The sequence below is a fragment of the Papio anubis genome, chromosome 4 (genome assembly GCF_008728515.1).
Source record: "Papio anubis isolate 15944 chromosome 4, Panubis1.0, whole genome shotgun sequence".
Classification (NCBI taxonomy): domain Eukaryota; kingdom Metazoa; phylum Chordata; class Mammalia; order Primates; family Cercopithecidae; genus Papio; species Papio anubis.
Window position 1 is genome coordinate 29,845,413 of NC_044979.1, and position 14,784 is coordinate 29,860,196.

Consider the following 14,784-nt stretch of genomic DNA (forward strand, 5'->3'; position numbering starts at 1 on the left):
ATGGTGGCGGGTGCCTGTAGTCCCAGCTACTTGGGAGGCTGAGGCAGGAGAATGGTGTGAAGCCGGGAGGCGGAGCTTGCAGTGAGCCAAGATCGTGCCACTGCACTCCAGCCTGGGCTATAGAGCGAGACTCAGTCTCAAAAAAAAGAACGACGTGAGGCTGGGCATGGTGGCTCATGCCTGTAATCCCAACACTTTGGGAGGCTGATGCAGGTGGATCACTTGCATCCAGGAGTTTAAGACAAGCCTGGGCAACATAGCGAAACCCTGTCTCTACTAGAAATACAAAAATTAGCCGGGCATGGTGGCACGCACCTGTAGTCCCAGCTACTCAGGAGGCTGAGGTGGGAGGATAGCTTGAAACCACCAGGTGGAGGTTGCAGTGAGCTGAGATTGTGCCACAGAACTCCAGCCTGGGTGACAGAGATCCTGTCTGTGTCTGGAAAAAAAAAAAAAAAGAAGCCAGGCGTGGCGGCTCATGCCTGTAATCCCAGCACTTTGGGAGGCCGAGACGGGAAGATCACTTGAGGTTAGGAGTTCGAGACCAGCCTGGGAAATACGGTGAAACCCTGTCTCTACTAAAAATACAAAACTTAGCTGGGTGTGGTGGCGCACGCCTGTAGTCCCAGCTACTCAGAAGGCTGAGGCATGAGAAGTGCTGGAACCCAGGAGGCGGAGGCTGCAGTGAGCTGAGATCACACCACTGTACTTCAGCCTGGGTGACAGAGCGAGACTCTTTCTCAAAAAAAAAAGAGTGCCAAAAAAAAAAAAAAAAGAACGAGACGCATCTATCCACAGTGATATGGAGAACTCACCACGATATGTCAAGTGAACAAAAAAAGCAAGGTGCAAAACAATGTGAAGATCTCATTTACATAAAAAGCAAAACAAAATTAAACAATCTCCCCAGCTCGTTTTTATTTGTATAAAATACAACATGCACATAAATGGTGTGGAAAGATAAACACCCATGTGCAAACAGTGGTAACCTCAAGGTTCATGGAAGAGACAGGAATGGGGTGGGTTGGTAAGACTGGTGTGAAGGTGAACTTTAATACTGTATCCTGCTGTATTGTCTAATTTGTATGAACAGCACACTCTCAGGTTTATTAGCTTTCTGCGTGTATTACTTGTAAAATATTGCTCTGGGTGAATAACACCACTCTGGCTGACCCTCCAATAATTCAACTGATCAATCAAATCAGAGTAAACAGAAAATTCGAGATTTAGTGGCTCTATAAATACAACATTAAAGTGAGCATGCCTTTACTTCAGGGCAAAATGAAACTTCTATCTCAAACTATAAACAAGTCTTATTTTGAGAGAGGGTCTTACTCTGTCACCCAGGCTACTTGGTGTGGTGTGATGATAGCTCACTGCAGTCTGGACCTCCGGGGCTCAGACCATCCTCCCACTTCAGCCTCCCAAGTAGCTGGGAATACAAGTGTGCACCACCATGCCCAGCTAATTAAAAAAAAAAAATGTTGTAGAGTCTCACTATGTTGCCCAGGCTGGTCTCAAGTGATCCTCCCGCCCTGGCCTCCCAAAGTGCTGGGATTACAGTTGTGAGCTACCATACCCAGCCTATAAACAAATAATGCTGTAGATAAACAAAACTTTGGAAACAAAAAACAGAATTATATGTTGTTGATGTTTTGGGATATATCCCAACAATATGTATGACAGAGGCTTGCAGAATCAAGTAAAATCAAGAGTCACTGCAACAAAGGATTTTCCTTATGCCTAAGGGGACTTTAGGAAAATTTTACAAATGATTACATTCTCAAAATAAAATATAGCACAATACCCTAACAATTCTTGCCAACCCCAAATATTACAATATGAATAAATGCTTATGCACTCTAACATTATCAGGGCCTGGAAAGGATACTATACCAAATTTTGAGACATGTAGTATACAGAAATGTAATATACTGATTCACTTTGTGATTTAGAGGGAAAACTACATTTATGTTTCAGGTTTAATATCTTGATACCAGGATACCAGAATTCCAAAGAGGAAAAGCCAAGCGATTTAGCTTTACCACTCACCCATTTCTCCTTCCTTCCCCTCTCTCGATTAAACTTCCAATCGCACCCTTAAACAGGCTCCTCCATTCTGTCAATCAATGCTTCTCAGGTCTCCACTACCCACAGTCTTTCCCAGACTGTGCTATTCCTTCAAGCCTGCGCTTCCCTTTCCCTCACCCACACAGTTTCTACCCTGCTGCCTCTGCTTCCTCACCATCCAATGCTACCCTGAAATCTGGCTTCCTTACTATTTATTGATGAAACGGCCTACAAGCGTCATCAAGGACCACCAGATGGACAAAGTCAATGGTCCATCTTTAACTTCATCTTTCTGCAGGGAGGAATGAAAAATCTGCACTTTAAGTAAGTTCTACTTAAAAAAAACAAAACGTCCTTTGTGCCCACATATACCAACTCCTGGCTATTAGAAACTTTAACAAAAGGCCTCTTATTTTATGAATACAGACACTAAAAACAAAAAACACCATCCATACCAAAAACTGTACTAGATTTATCTAAAACCATATGGTTTTTGGTATGGAGCGTGTGTGTATGTTCAAGCAGAAACAAAGGACATCTAAGACAAAGGATATTTTATGTGGGAAGATGTGAAAAGGAACAGTAAAAAAATAACTTCATATACAGCATTTGAAAAACTACATTAGTGCACTTCATTTTCTTTTGTTGAGACTGAGTCTGTCTCTGTCGCCCAGGATGGAGTGCAGCAGTGTGATCCTGGCTCACTGCAACCTCCACCTCCTGGGTTCAAGTGATTCTCCTGCCTCAGCCTCCTGAATAGCTGGGATTACAGGCATGCTCCACCACAACCGAATAATTTTTGTATTTTTAGTAGATACAGGGTTTCACCATGTTGTCCAGGTAGATCTCGAACTCCTAACCTCAAGTGATCCTCCCGTCTCGGTCTCGGCTTCCCAAAGTGTCGGGATTACAGGTGTAGCTACCACGACCAGCCAGTGTACTTCATTTCTGAAGCACCTTTGTCTTTTCAACCAAATTGAAATTGAAACCAATATCAAATTGAAACCAAATGATACAAAGTTAATGGCCCTTCTCACCATTTTCCTCACCCACTTCAACACTTTATAAAAGTTTAGATTGGGCCAGCTATCTGGCAGTGGCTCACACCTGTAATCCCAGCACTTTGGGGGGCTGAGGTGGATGGAATGCTGGAGTTCAAGACCAGCCTAGGCAACCCCATCTCCACCAAAAATACAAAAAATACAAAAAACTAGCTGGGTGTGGTGGTGCAGCTATAGTCCCAGCTACTCGGGAAGCTGAGGTGGGAGGATCCCCTGAGCCCCGGAGACACGAGGTTGCAGTGAGCCATGATCGTGCCACCACACTCCAGCCTTGGTGAGGAAACAAGACCCTGTCTCAAAAAAAAAAAAAAAAAAAGTTTAAGTTGGATACTTTCGTCTAAAAAGTAAAAAAAGTTTAGAGGAATAGGTACAGATCACAGATCACTTCCAGCTGGAAAGATCTTTGTGCATCCATTGGGCCATATATATTGATCACAATACTGGTCCAATGGATATACTACGGACATAATGGACAACATAATATTAGGAAAAATATGATACACGTAAATGAAAGACTTAGCTGTATGAGCTTTTATCATGCGATCTAGAAAGTAAACCAATGCTTGTGAAAACTGAATCTCCCCACCCCCCATTTCTCAAATGAGTCTCTCCTTCTAAAATTTTGTGTCTCTTCCACGAAAGGCAACATCTAATATTTTTTTCTTGGGAAAAAAAAAAAATCTAGACCTGTACTGCCCAGTACAGTAGCCACTAGCCACATATGATTACTAAGCACTTGAAATGTGTCTAGTGTGAACTAAGATTGGTAGAAGTGTTACATTTCATATCAAAAGAATGGTATTTTATATGTATTAGATTAAATATTTTTAAAATTACTTTCCCTGTTTTAGATTTTCACCTGAATATTTAAAATTACATATATGACTAGTATTATATTTTTATTGGACAGCATGTTAGGCACAAACCAAAAGATTAGAAAAGATATCCAGTAGCTATCATCCTTTTGTAGTATTAATGTCACTAATAATGATCTTCTATAAAGTTGTTTTCATGAATCGTTCCAGTAATTTTTAAAAAGAAAAGATTAACAGGGTTAAGTGTGATTTTAATAACAACGAGTCTTAAGAATTGGTTTCTTTGATCCATCCAAAAATGTCCTTAAAAGCTCTAAATTCTTACCACTCCTCCCTGCCCCACCCTTCAGGTAAGAACTTAAGAGCTTTCAAGGAAATTTTTGTCCTTAGTGTCCATAGTGGGTATCCATTGGACCAGTACTGCAATCGATATATGGCCCAAGCTTTCAATTTTGGTAAAGTGCCATTGGTCACAGAATACTTAAATTGTTTCAGGGAAATTTAGACGTTTAAATTCAACTTCACAAGAATGTTAACACTGAGTGATCCAACAGTTATTCTGGTTGACCAAAGACCCATTGCTCAATGTTAACAACTGGGAGAAATGGGTGTGGTAGTAAAATTCCAGTTCTCTGAGCTGGATGGGTATTCACCAGAAAAGGCATTTACTTCTCCATAACGCAGCAAAAGCGGGATCTCATTGTTTAACTGTCTACTTCAATTGGAGATTACAGGGAACAGCCTGATAGCAATTTAACTATACTAAGGCCCAGGTTATGAGATCTAGAAAATGAAGTTATCTTGTTATCTATCTGACATTCTTTACTTAAAAACTTTAGTACTATACCAATGGACCATCACATAAAAGTGATGGCATCCTTTATGATTTGATAAAAGTCATGACACCAAAACATAATTTATTTAACGTCTCTCTAGTGATGAAGTTACATCGGTTCATCAATATATTCTAATTATATTGTGTGATGGAGGGAATACATTTACAAGACAGCTGAGATAAAAAAAGTATAAAATCTGGCTGCAGAAGAAAAACCCTGAGAATGTCTCAAACTATTACTCAAGCTTCATTAGTTCTATAACCAAAGCAACCAGCACAAACTAAATTTTTCTGGCTAGAGAATAAAACACTTTTTAAAGAAGGACAGGAGCCTTAGTTTCTAGCTGTAATTTTGCTGTGCATGTGTAACAATCGTGACATTGCTGAAAATTTGGTAGTTAATTTAGCTCAACCTTCCTTCAGTGCCAGATGTCTACAAATAAATTTAAGATCCTAGAAGACCTACCTACTATGATCACTCTAGCTGGAAGTGATCTGTTATTTTTTTCTTTTTGGACAAAAAGGGTATGATCCAATATAAACTTCTATAAAACTCATTTGAACCACTCAATAACGATGACCACAGGCTACTTTAAGTTGTCTCCTTAGCTCCCCTTTACAATCTGCACTTCTGGAAGAATGTCTACATATCAGCTAGTACAAATTATTATCCCTATATTGTCCCTAATACAGTGTCTTGCACATTTTACTGGATTAATACATCTTACTGAATTAATTGGGCGGTACTTGGCAGCAATGTGGTTCCTGCCTGCCTGTGTTTTCCAAGCTCCAATTCCGTTTACTGGATCTGGCAATCAGCCAGGAACAGGCAAGTGTTATTTCAGCTGTCTTAACTCTAATACATAAATTACAGCATCAGCAACATCCATACTTAAGAGTTCAGACAGTGACAATCTAGGGCCTTATGGTCTAGCTAGCATTTCCCACGGCTATCCTTGGCTACACCTCTGTCCTTCCAATATCGCCGGTACAACTACATTACAGAAAATCTGTGTTAACACCAATGTACTAGGGTGTGGTGTTGCAGTCTCAGCCACGTGGGAGGCTGAGGCAGGAGGACAGCTTGAGCATGGGAGTTCAGGACTCCACCTGGGAAACATAGTGAGAACCTCAACTCTAAAATAAATAAATTTTAAAAAATAACACCAATATATAGATCCCAATACTGCTCTAATGGATATAAAGTGCTATCAATAAGTATTTCTTGACACATCACTGGATGAATGAAAGCAAACAATGATTATATTGAGAGTGACAATGAGTTGGTTTCAAAGCTATATTGAGTACTATTCACTCAGGCATACTCAATATATTTTTGTGAGCTTGTGATTCTCAAAAGAATCCTATTGGAACCCCCGTCCCCAACCCCCAATCACCGTAAAACCTCAGATTAGGCCTTGGCAAACTCATTTTCTTGACAAATACTTGTCAACCCTTGACAAGTGTTAGTAGGTAGGTCTTCTAGGATCTTAAATTTAGAGGTTATATCTGGTTCCTCGTTTGGATTATACATATAAATTCTTCAGTGATGGCCGGGCGCGGTGGCTCAAGCCTGTAATCCCAGCACTTTGGGAGGCCGAGACGGGCGGATCACGAGGTCAGGAGATCGAGACCATCCTGGCTAACATGGTGAAACCCCGTCTCTACTAAAAAATACAAAAAACTAGCCGGGCGAGGTGGCGGGCGCCTGTAGTCCCAGCTACTCAGGAGGCTGAGGCAGGAGAATGGTGTAAACCTGGGAGGCGGAGCTTGCAGTGAGCTGAGATCCGGCCACTGCACTCCAGCCTGGGCGACACAGCTAGACTCCGTCTCAAACAAACAAAAAAAAAAAAAAAAAAAAATTCTTCAGTGATGACTGTCGTTTGGTATTTGGTTAATTAAATCTACTGAGTGAGGCCAAACTTGCATTTGTCTTGTGTCAAGTTCCATTTTATGGCAAAGACTAATTTTATAGAGATTCCAAGGTTCTCTGCCTCCAAGCTGAATAAGCTACTAGAACAAAAAACAACTAGAAGCCACCTTATTCCCAATTCAGTTACGTTGACTTCATGGTCCATGCCAGAAAATGAACGCAATTCAATTCTCAAAGACACTATTCTAGAATTTTATACACTTAGGAATTCAGATCACAGGCTCAAAAGTTTTAGCAGGAGACCCAGGGAGCTTTTACCTTGATGCAAAAGCAGCTTTCGAAACTGCAAGCCACTCTACTATACGCTTAATCACGGCAGCTATAGGGAATTAAGTTTATTTCTGACCGCAGCATGCTAAAGATCAGTAGGATATGGGGCTAGAAGCAACAAAAAACGTAAAAAGGAAGATTAATTCCCCAACAAAGCTTTAAAAACTATTTTCTGTCGCTAACTGAAATACGTAGCCAAACATGGAAGCTCTAAACATTCGGCTTTTCTTTAAAATTACAGATACCACCTATTGTCTTCACTCGTTCTTTCCCCCGTTTCTGCACCCTTTAGGTGAGTGAACACGACCTTGGCAGATGCACCCTACTCTCAGGATGTGGCCTTGGGGCGGGGCTGGCACATACAAGCAGGCTGGTGAGTGGGAGGCAGCAAGGAGCTGTTACAATAACACTATCCAAATGCCCTCCGACCTTCCGGAGGCAAAAAGTGACCCTCCGGTGCCAGGGACTCAGTGAGTGGCGTGACCCAGAGACGGAGGACCAGGACGCAGCAAACCAGGCACAGAACAGTACCCAATGGGACAGAGTTCGACCGGACCAGCCCCCTTCCCAGAGCGCGCGGGAAGACGGGCGGCGGCCTCCATCCCAGGCTGCACACCGAGGGCCCTGGGATATCCAGCAGGCTCAGGCCTGGGACCCCGGCGCCAGCAGAGACAGGGGCCCCGAGTGAGGCAGTCCCCTGCCTCGCCAAGAACAAGACCGGCGACAGAAAGAAAGCGAATAAAGATGAGGCAGTGGTGAAGGGGCTGGGCATCACCGTACTTACCTTTCCTCGTAGCCCCCACAACACAGGATGCCGAGGCCGCCGCTCACCCACTGGCTCAGCTCACGCGCGCAAGCACCGCCCAACCGGAAGCGGCTCCCCGCCCCGCCCTCATCCGCCTCGCCGGCGGCCTCCCGACCAATCATCAGCAAATTCGCCGCTGACGCATAGCTTCTCCGAGCAGCCATTGGTCTAACAATCGCATAGCCGGGATTGGCTGGAAAGCGCCACGTCCCCGGGACCGCGCCGAGTTGCGTGGACCGGATTCCCGCCCAACTCTAGCCCCTGGGCTTGTTGGGACCGCGGGCCCGAGCCCCAGCCCCAGCCCCAGCCCCAGCCCCAGCCCCAGCCTCAGCCCCGTACTGTGGGTGGCGTGGGCGCGGCCGTTTGGCTGCCACGTCCCCATTCACAGCTCTTGACTCTGCTTCCACAGGGCTTCCTTAGACTATCCTGCTGGTTATCTTTATTCCCACAAGGCCACCAGGGCGGAATTAATCCGACTGAATCAGTCACCAACTTTATTGAACAATCCCAACTTTTTCTTTCCCTTCAGCGCTGCGTCCTGTGCTATCTACAGGAGGCTCTTCAGTCTTTGGCACCAGCGTATCTTTCAGCTCCATCTCCCAACACTCCCCCTCATCTTGCGTTCTGGGCACCATCATCTGTGTTTCCTAACAGCCGATCCTTTTTCATCTTTAAGATTTTTGATCAAGAGGCTTCCTCTGCCAGGATTAAGTGCGTTTTCCTGATTTTCTGCCTTGCCGATAGAAGCCCCAGTTCAGATGTTAGCTCTAGAAGCTTTCCCTGACCCCACTAAGCATAATTCTTACCTTATTTACTATCATAGCTGTTTATAGCTTCAGTACACTTTGCCAAATTCTGCTATAAAATGTAGCTTATCCATCTGTCCTCTTCTAGAGTAAGCTCCTGGGTAGGTATCTGTCTATTCATCTTTATATCTGCAGCTCTGAGCTTACTGCCCAGCTCAGTAATGTTAAGTGAAGGGAATGGGACGAACCCGTTGCATGTCCCTGGTTTAAGAGGAACTTAGTAAATCATCCATTTAGTCATTTCATGTCATAAAATTAAAACAAGTATCAAATAAAGGATACTATAGCTTCAACACAAATGGAATGTAAACCTGTGGCGTTCTTAGCACATAAAGCCTCTATAGTTTAAAATCAAATTGAGACAAGTGGTAAGCTCATGAAACAGTTAAGCTCATGAAAGCAAGCTAGTTACTGTCAATGTGAAAGTTTACAACTAATGCTTATGGCGTTCAGACAAAGGAGTGTCAGTGACCCTTGGTGGTAGTCAGAGAAGGCTTCAGAGGAAGATATGACTAAGGCTGAACTAAGGAAGTCCCAAATGGACTATTCAGCAAGAAGAGTAATAGGAATAAGGACAAGTGGAGGGCAGAGTGGAGGGTAAATTCTCAGACCAGGTAGCAAATGAGGAAGGTAAAAAAAAAAAAAAAAAGGAGTGAGGGGGAAGCAATGAAAGGAAAGCATGGATGGTAAGTTTGGAGAGGTAATGGAAGATCTTGCCAATTTGAGGGGCCTGAACTGAAGGCAGTGGGAATCGTGGGTCTTCTTGGGAAGGTTTCTGAGCTTGTGCCTACAGGGAAACACATCTAATGGGCATTAACAATAAAACAGGCTGCCTCAGGAGGCATTATTTCAAAAACAGTTTTAAAAATACCTCCTTAAGGATCACTTGAGGCCAGGAATTCGAGACCAGCATGGGCAACATAATGAGACCCTTCCTCCCCTCCTCTCTACAAAAAAAAAAAAAATTAAAAATTAGCTGGGCATGGTGGCACACACATGTAGTTCAAGCTAGTTGCTTGAGCCTGGGAAGTTGAGGCTACAATGAGCTGTGATTGTGCCATTTCACTCTAGCCTGGGCAACAGAGCAAGACCCTTTCTTTTTTTTTTTTTTTTTTTTTGAGACGTAGTCTCGCTATGTCGCCCAGGCTGGAGTGCAGTGGCCGGATCTCAGTTCACTGCAAGCTCCGCCTCCCGGGTTTATGCCATTCTCCTGCCTCAGCCTCCCGAGTAGCTGGGACTACAGGCGCCCGCCACCTCGCCCGGCTAGTTTTTTGTATTTTTTAGTAGAGACGGGGTTTCACCGGGTTAGCCAGGATGGTCTCGATCTCCTGACCTCGTGATCCGCCCGTCTCGGCCTCCTAAAGTGCTGGGATTACAGGCTTGAGCCACCGCGCCCAGCCGACCCTTTCTTTTAAAAAATAAAAATAACAAATAACTCCTTAAAGTCAGGCACTGTGTTAGGTGCTGGTGAACCAAAAATAAATAGGACATTGTCCCTGTCCTCAACGAACTCAGCCTAGTGGTGAGCTATCCATCCTGGAATTGTCCCAGTAAAGGCTAAACAGATAGTGAGAGTGCCAGAGATGGGGCCCTCCAACCCTGAGGTTCCCTAATGGAGAAGGGCCTGGCCTAGCAAGGGCAAGGGAAATAGAAATGAACCCTTATATACAAGAGGTTTTTTGTTTGCTTGTTTGTTTGTTTGTTTCTGAGATGGAGCTTTGCTTTTGTTACCCAGACTGGAGTGCAATGGTGCGAACTTGGCTCACTGCAACCTCCACCTCCTAGGTTCAAGCGATTCTCCTGCCTCAGCCTCCCAAGTAGCTGGGATTACAGGCATGTGCCACCATGCCCGGCTAATTTTTGTGTTTTTAGTAGAGATAAGGTTTCACCATGTTGATCAGGCCAGTGTCGAACTCCTGACCTCTAGTGATCCGCCTGCCTCGGCCTCCCAAAGTGCTGGGATTATAGGCATGAGCCACCGTGCCCAGCCACAAGGCAGATTTTAAAAGTGGAAATAAGTCCTGAGCTTAGTGACCACTTGAATGAATGAAATGAAGAAGGAGCACTCAAAAATTAAAAGGTTTTAATCATGGGAGACTGGGAGAATGAGCTAGATGCATAGAATGAGGGAAGTCAATTGAGTTCAAGACATAGGAAGTCTATGTGATGGCAGAACATCTAAAGAGAAAGACCCAAGAGCCTGGAGGAGATACTTGGGAGGGGTTGTTGGCCAGGAGATGGCTAGTGGAGCCATGAGAACAGATAAACTTTTTGAAAAGACGAAAGCAGATTAGACCTCATGGGAGCCCCAGAGTTAGAAAGTGGGTGGAGGAAGGAAGAAAAGGACCTGAGGGACAACACATATTAGAAATGCCACCAATAGCTGCACCCAAGGCCATCGAGTGAGAGCAGCACTGAAGGACTGCTTGTGGCCACATGATGGTGTCACCACAAAAGGCTGACATTCGTCTCCAAGCATCCCATCTCTGCTCATGGGTGCTACTGAACCTTCAGTGTTTCCTGTGTGCAGACACTGTTCTAGGACTGGGGATACAGCAGTGAGCAAAATTAAGTCTGTCATGGTGCTTATATTCTGGTGTGTAGAGGTAAGTGAGACAGCCCAAAAACAAGAAAAAAGCAACATACATAGAATGAGAGGTGGTGACAGGTGCTGTTACCTGAAAAACCAGGGTTTGTTCTCTTAGTAACAAACAATGCAAAACTCAGTTTTTGATCAATAGGAGTTTTATTACTTGGCATATGTAAGAAGGATACTGGGAATGTTCTCTAAAGCAATGTCTCCCCAGGGGAAAGTGACAGGAGGGTTTTACAGGGTGATGGAGAGGGGAGAAGGTGCAAAATCACACGTAGAGGAGGGGTCCCAGTGGCACAGACGACTGAGCCATTATGCCAGCACATAGGTGGCATGTTATGGCAATGAAGCTATAGCTCCTCCTAAGGTGGAGACTTTGACATGGTCAAGAGAAAAGTTGACACAGTTCATCTATAAATTGCCAGGGCCTGCAAGGAGCTGGTTCAAACCAACAGGGTGACCACATTCCATGCAGGGTTTGGGGAAGAACAGGCCACAGGGCAGAAGGCTGTGAAACAGGCTGATTGCTCAAGTTGACTGAATTCCTTTTATCCCTGGAGACCCTGATATGGGTTGGATCTGTGTCCCTGCCTTAATTTCATGTCAAATTGTAAACCCCAGTATTGGAGGAAGGGCCTGGTGGGGGGTGATTGGATCATGGGGTGGAGTTCTCATGAATGGTTTAGCGCCATCCTCGCTTGGTACTGTATAGTGAATGATTTCTCATGACATGTGTTCATTTAAAGTCTGTGGCACCTGCCCTGCCCCTTCCTCCTGCTCCAGCCATGCAAGACATATCTGCTTCCCCTTTGCCTTCCACCATAATTTCCCTGAGGCCTCCCAAGAAGCAGAAGCGGCTATGCTTCCTGTACAGCTGCAGAACTGTGAGCCAATTAAATCTCTTTTCTTTATAAATTACCCAGTCTCAGGTATTTCTTTATAGCAATACAAGAATGGACTAATACAGACCCTCTCTGTTTGCTTACATAAGGAGAAAAATAAGGCAGGAAAGGAGAACAGTGAGTGTTGGGACTAGCAGGAGTGGTGTTGCCATCTCAGAAAAGGTGGCCAGGGAAGCTCATGAGAGGGTGACATATGAGTGAACATCTGATGGTGGTGAACATTCCAGGAAAAGGGAACACCAAGGCAAGGCCCTGAGTTGGGAGTATGTTTGAAATGTTTGAGGAGCAACTGGAAGCCAGTGGGACTGGAGTACAGTAGCAAGGAGAGTAGAGGACATGAGGTCAGAGAGGGAGCAACAGGAATGGGGGAGGGAGAGAGGGACATCATGCAGGGCCTTTAGGCTATTGCAAGGACTTTAGCTTTCGCTATGATGAGTGAGAGGATATGGAAGACTGACTATTTGCTAAATTGTTTCTTCTTCTTTCTGTGAACCCAGCTAGACTACATTTCCTAGCCTCCCTTGCAGTGTGGCCATATGACTGAGCTTTGATGGAAGGAAGGAGGGTGGAGATGTTGTACACTACTTCCAGTACTGGCCATACAGACCTGCCATGTGTAATTCTCCGAGCTCATTCTCTTTCTGTGGCTAGAAGCTGTGTGTTGCAGATGGCAGAGCCACAAGATGGAAGGATCCTGTGAAACTGCCACTCAGTTTTTGAACCAGGAACACCATTTTTGGACTCTTTGTGAATGAGAAGTAGAACTTCTATTAGCTATTTTATGCCATTGATATATTAGGATTTATCTCTTTCAGAGCTAGCATTGCCTTAACTAATACAGAAGGGAAGCTATTGGAAGGTTTTGAGCAGAGAAGTAACATGATCTAGTATTTTAAAAGGATCACATTAGACTGAAAGGGAGTAAGATTAGGAACCAAGTGCATTTAGGAAGTGTTTACAACAATCCAGGTGAGTGGTGATGATGATGGTTTCGTCCAGATTGGTAGCAGTGGAAGTAGTGAGAATATCAAATTCTGAATATATTTTGAAAGTAGTTTGAAAGGATTTCCTAATGGGTTGGAAATAGGGTGGAGAGAAAGAGAGGAGTTAAGGGTGACTCCAAGGTTTTGAGCAAGTAGAAAAATGAGGCTTCCACTTATTAGGATGGAGAAGACTTTAGAGAGATCAAAGTTTTGAGGGATAATTTTTTTTTTTCCGAGACAGAGTCTCGCTCTGTCACCCAGGCTGGAGTGCAGTGGTGTGATCTCAGCTCACTGCAACTTCCACCTCCTGGGTTCAAGTGATTCTCCTGCCTCAGCCTCCTGAGTAGCTGGGATTACAGGCATGCACCACCACACCCAGCTAATTTGAGTGATAATATTGAGAGATTTGTTTTGGGCATATTAGACATTCAAGTAGAGATATCGACTAGGCAGTTGGATATGTATCTCTGGAGTACATAGTGGTCTGGACTAAAGATATAAGTTTAAGAGTATATTCGTAGCGTGAAATCCATGTGTTTTGATTACAAGAGATTTAAGGACTGAATCCTGGGAATTTCTGATATTCAGACATGACTGGGGGGTATTGATGAGAATGAATCAGCAAAGGAACTGAGAAAAAGGCCAATGAGGGAGGAGGAAAGCCAAGAGAGTGTCCTGGAAGCCAAGTGGAGAAAAGGTTCAGGGAGAAAGCATTCTGCTGACAGTGAGATGGGGCCTGGTTGGCCATGGGCTTTAGCAATGTGGGAATCTTTGACAGGTTTGTTGAGGTAGTGGATGCAAAAACCTGATTGAAGGGCTTCAAGAGACAATGGAGATTTTTAAAAGTTGGATCCCTTTCACGGAGTTTGCTTAAAGGGGTGGAGAAAACTGGAGCAAGGAGGCAGAGGGGCCAAGAGAGGTTTTGTTTTATTTTGTTCTTTTTTTAATGTAAGAAATAAGTATGTTTAGGAGGCATACTAGTATATTCCTTGCTGATGGGAAGGATCTAGAAGTAGAGATCAAACTGATGATGTAGGAAAAAGGAAAAGTTGCTGGTGTGACATCTTTGGGTGAGATGGGATGGGATCTACTACAAAAGGGAAAGAGCTGGACTTTGCTTGGAGACACAGTTCCTCCATAGTAACAAGGAGAGAAGCTAGAGTCAGTGGGTCTGGATCTAGGTAATTGGTAGATTCGGTGGTGAGAGCCTGAAATTCTCTTTCAATTGTTACTACGTTCTCAGTGAAATAGGAAGCGGGGTCATCAGGAGGCATCGGCAGTTAGAGGAGAGAGAAGGTGTGAAATAGTCATTCAGCAGAGTGAACAGATTTAGGAGAATGTATGATGATTTCCAGGCAACATCAAGGACCTCCTTGAGCCCATGATGATGACTTTGCAGTGAGACTGGTTAGTATGTCATGTGATCTTCTCCAGAGGGGTTCAGTGGCAAGCTTAGCAGCATCACACAGGCATGGAGCTGGTAGAGAACTGGATTTAGCCAAGGAAGGAAGTGAGAGAGACACAAAGATGTTGAGAATGCATGCCAGGAAATGATAATAATAATGACTGATCACAGGTAATCTAGGTTACAGGGGAAGGAAATGAGAACATGAAGAGAGGGAGGGACAGTGAAAACATGGTAGAAGCAATAGATTGTAGGATTGGTGGGTCAATGGATTATTGGACTCAGGAAAACACAGGAGATGGTATA

At 44.1% G+C, this 14,784-nt stretch overlaps 1 protein-coding gene across 3 annotated transcripts in view; it reads right to left on the reverse strand.

Annotated features, from left to right (window-relative positions):
- CALU (calumenin) overlaps nt 1-7,909 on the reverse strand; it is a 33,608-nt gene extending 25,699 nt beyond the window's left edge. The window contains exon 1 of one of the 3 annotated variants that reach the window (XM_003896562.4): nt 7,769-7,904. The gene's annotated coding sequence lies outside the window, so the exon portion shown is untranslated. Of the gene's footprint in view, nt 1-7,768 lie in introns of all 3 variants that reach the window. The other 2 variants (XM_003896564.4, XM_009203835.2) reach the window with 2 other exon arrangements.
- Nucleotides 7,910-14,784: the final 6,875 nt, after the last annotated feature.